General features: G+C 40.2%; 1 pseudogene; it reads right to left on the reverse strand.

Moving 5' to 3' along the window:
• LOC105546586 overlaps nt 1-3551 on the reverse strand; it is a 101522-nt pseudogene extending 97971 nt beyond the window's left edge.
• Nucleotides 3552-4686: the final 1135 nt, after the last annotated feature.

Genomic DNA, 4686 nt, shown 5'->3' on the forward strand with positions numbered 1-4686 from the left:
CACGAGGTCAGGAGATCGAGACCATCCTGGCTAACACGGTGAAACCCCGTCTCTACTAAAAAATACAAAAAACTAGCCGGGTGAGTTGGCGGGTGCCCGTAGTCCCAGCTACTCGGAAGGCTGAGGCAGGAGAATGGCGTGAACCCAAGAGGCGGAGCTTGCAGTGAGCTGAGATCCGGCCACTGCACTCTAGCCCGGGCGACAGAGCGAGACTCCATCTCAAAAAAAAAAAAAAAAAGAACCTATTCATGTAACCAAACACCACCTGTTCTTCTAAAAATCAATTGAAAGTAAATAAATAAATAAATAATAAAATGTATGTAGACTTGTAGTAGTCAGATCAAATACACAGAGGATAAAATTATTTAGATTTTTTTCGGATTGAATGGAGATCAAGATATAACAAAGCACCAGAAAGTTTTCTTGTGAAGAGTTTTAGCATTGTATATCATAGCTCAATCCTTTTGGAAAAGTCCAGAAAATTATAGAAATCTTAGGAAATCTCTATATGAAAAGGATATGTACTTTATAATTGACCTTTAATTTCATGTCAGCACATTATTAATCTATTCAACAAATACTTCTTGAAACACACCATGTCCCAGGATCTGCACAAAGCAGTGAACAAAATAGTCAAGCTTCCCATGATCATGGCCCTCTATTCTAGACCAGCACTAATCAATCAATCCAATAGCTACTAGATCCGTGTGGCTAGACCAAGTCAAAAGGTGCTGTAAGTGTAAAATACATACTGGATTTCCAACACTTAGTGTGAAAAAATAAGTTAAATATCTCACTAATCATTCTTACAATGATTACATGTTAAAATGATAATATTTTGGCCATATTAATGGAAGTAGATGTTACAATTAGCTTCACCTGTTTCTCTTTACTCTTTTAATGTGGCCACTAGAGAATTTTAAATCACATATTCAGCTTATACTCTATTTCCACTGGACAGCACTGTTCTAGATTAGGGGCTCTCAAACTTCCCTGTATGCAAAATTGTACAGGAAGCTTTAAAGATACAGTGTCCCAGACTCCACCCTCAGAAAGATTCTTATCCTATTAGTCTGGACTGGGACTCTTGTGCTGACATTTCTTTTCAAATCTCCCAACTGAGACAATATACAACTCTTCCAGGGTCTGTGGAAGACAGATATCTGCCCTAGCTCTCTGGAATATATCCATTTGGTCATCCTCTAATGGGCATCCTCTCTGTTTGTAGTGACATTTAAATGCATTCAAAAATTGTTTGATAATTCATTCTTTGAAAAATGGAGTTTAATTCCCTTCCTCTTCTGTGTGGAAAGGTCTCAATGACTGGCTTCTAACTAACAGAATGTGGCAGAAGTGACAGTATATGACTTCCAAGACTAAGTCATAAAAAGCATGTGGCTTCCTTCTTGCACTCTCTCTTCTCTGTCCTGGGAGAAGCCATCTACCACGTCATGAAGGCACTCAAGCAGCCCAGTGGAAAGGCCCACTGGGTAAGAAATTGAAGCCTCCTGCCGACAGCTAGGAGGAACCAGCCGGGCATGTAAGTGAAACACCTTGGAAAAGGATCATCTGACCTCAGTCAGACCTTTAGATGCCTGCAGCCGTGACCAATATCTGCAACTTCATGAGAAATCCTGAGCCAAAACCACCCAACTAAGTCAATCCCAGATTTTTGATGTACAGAGACTGATGAGATAATACAGGTTTATTGTTTTAGATTGCTAAGTTTTAGGAATTTTTGTGCAGCAATAAATACCTAACATGCTGTGACACTGGGTCTCGCCACTCCTCATCATTACCTCACCAAGGCCATCTCCTATGGTGAACTGCCCCAGCAACTTGGCACCATTTATGAGGGTACTGCACGGTTTTCCTTTTCCAGGTGAGAGCCCAGTAGCCACAGGCAACCATGTTGTTGTGAGGATCTTCCCACTAGGTGGGCACCCAGAGAGGTGCCTCAGTGCTGGCAGTCAGCAATCACATAGCCCAGCTGCCTGGGATCTGCACACGGGCTGCAGCTTTGATGCCTTGCTGGTGGTAACACAGCGTGGCACTTGGTGAAAAGGCACCAGAATAACTTTCTGGGTCCTTTGACCTTTGCTAGGGGCGTGAATTTTGGTGTGTCTCCACCCTTCTCCCCAGTCTGTTTTCACTCTTCTCAACCTCCATCCTAAAACAAAGCTCCCCTTCAAAACAGGGCTGCTGAGAAACACACGGGCACATCCATGCCCATTTCTATTGTTCCTGGCTGCAAATTCCCTCTTGCCCAGCCGTTTCTCGCTTCCTGCATATGTCTGTAGACCCATAGCTGCAACTGCCTATGATTGCAATTTTATCCCTACTTCTGATATTATATACATCCTAATTTCCCCTTTGCCTCCCCAAACATACTCCACTGTCCACATCCCCTACGTTTCCTGGCACATAGAAACTAGTACAATACACACTTCTACACAGGTTTTTCTCCCTGGAGGAAGCAATGAAGGAAGCGTTATGCCAGTCTTGGTCGATTACAGAAAGAACTATTGTAGATTCATAGTCTTGGTCAAGAAATTCTGCTCTAGTTGGTTTGGCAATAATACTAACAGAAAAGTAATAATGCTTAACTTCCTTTTTTGATAGCATTATTTTAAGTTAAATTCCTTCAACTTGAAGTTCTTTAAGATTTATAAGGTTAGGAGCTAGTTTCAGTTCACTAGATCCCCCAAGTTTCTCTAAAATGAACACCTAAGTATTAACATTAATCAAATGCTTTTTGGGGTTTTTTCCAGCGCAAAAGTGGAAACAAAGCTTACTTTATTCCTAAAGTGTTTCCCCCCATGTTTTTGCCTGGCCTGAAATCAGACTCATGTTCTAAAAAGGAGCGATTAAGTGCAGACTTCTGTTTTAACAGGATGTATTTAAGGCAGCCAGGAGCATTCTCCCTGCGTTAAGTTGAAAGGTCTTAATCAGAATGAAAAATTGATTACTTGTCTTGACATATGAGTCACTTATTGTTACAAGCAGCTATCCATTTAAGTGTATGATATTTCAGCTTTGCATAAATAACTTCTCCTTTCTTTTTGACTCTATAAATATGCAGGTTCAAACACAAGAACATCTGACTCTAGGGGGCTTGTGTCTGAGTCTTGAACCGGGCTGTCAAAGGATAATTCAGATTTCTCCCCTCTATCCCCACTCACACACGCTTTTTGAATGTTCTTCTATCCTGTGCCTCCCGCTTTACTCTCTTCCACCTCAAACAGATAATCCATGTTTTTCAAAAGGTGCCTTGTTACTGAAAAGATAACTGGAAACTCACCAGCTTGCATTTTAGGCTACTGGGCTTCACTCCTTTTAATAACAGACAAAGGAGAAGTCCGCTAATGATGTTGACCCACCTCGGCTTCTGTTTGTGTAATGTTTGAAAGAGGTTTTGTTATCGTTAGACATTCCTGAACAATCGCTCTCAGAACATCAAGCACCGAACAGAGCGGAGAGGTGAGAGTCAGGATGGGGGCGGGGGATCGGAAAGGCTCCCGGTCCAGTCCTCGCTGCTTGTTCAGCGCCATCTACTGGGGGATTACAATGCGACTTCAGAAACAAGAGCTCATGTGGTCCTGAATACAGAGAGGAAGGTTTTACATCCATCGTCACAGGTGGCACATAGTTACTCACTCTTTATCGTGCATGGGTTACATATATGTGCATTTTGAATTATAAACAACAAATATTTAATCTTGTTATTTAATCTTATATTGTCTCTAACCTAAGATATTTGACTCATTAACTTGTCCTTGATGAGTGGGCAGGGAATGCAAATAATTGTAATATCATCAAAGCAAGTAACACCTGGAAAAATCTCACAAACAGCATTCCAAAGTTGGATAAAATAGAATGCTGTTCTAGCGTGGCTCTTTATTACAGTTTATTATCTTTCAAACTACATTATTTTAAGATAAACTGATATATAAAAATAATTTTTTAGATAATCAAAATTTTAAGCACCACAATGTTTAACATTATTTTCAAAGGAATACCAAGGAAAATCAAACTTTTATGCATGACCAAGAGCTGTTTATTATGAACATCATTTACTATGCAAGTCCTCAGGAACAATTATAATACATGGAACTGTTTGCCCTCATTCTAAAAGCTCCTTTTCTAGTTAAGTTCTTGTCTCTTCTTTTCATTGCTTTTCTTCCTTCTTATATCCAAAGTAATTCTACCTTCCTGTAGCACCCTATGCATGCACCACATGTCTTCATTTTTTACTTATTTTAAACTTACTGTAGGCAATCATATAACTAAATTTAGTAGAAGAAGTGAAAACTGCTGTGGCTCATCTATGACTAAAGTGTACATGTAATGAATGAAATTTGTGACAACACTTGCCTGTCTTATTCCACTTTATTCTGAACTAGCAGATGTCTTCAAGAAAATTGAAATGGCTGAATAAGCCACTTTCAAATACAGCAGTCCCCAACCTTTTTGGCACCAGGAACCAGTTTCGTGAAAGACACTTTTGCCACATACATCGGGGTAGGGGAAGGTGGGGCAGAGAATGGTTTTGGGATGTTACTTTTTCACCTCAGATCATCAGGCATTAATTATTAATTAGATTCTCATAAGGAACATGCAACCTAGATCCCTCGCATGTGCAGTTCACAATGGGGTTTGCTCTCCTATGACAATCTAATGCCACTG

This window comes from Mandrillus leucophaeus, unplaced genomic scaffold (genome assembly GCF_000951045.1).
Source record: "Mandrillus leucophaeus isolate KB7577 unplaced genomic scaffold, Mleu.le_1.0 Scaffold364, whole genome shotgun sequence".
NCBI lineage: Eukaryota > Metazoa > Chordata > Mammalia > Primates > Cercopithecidae > Mandrillus > Mandrillus leucophaeus.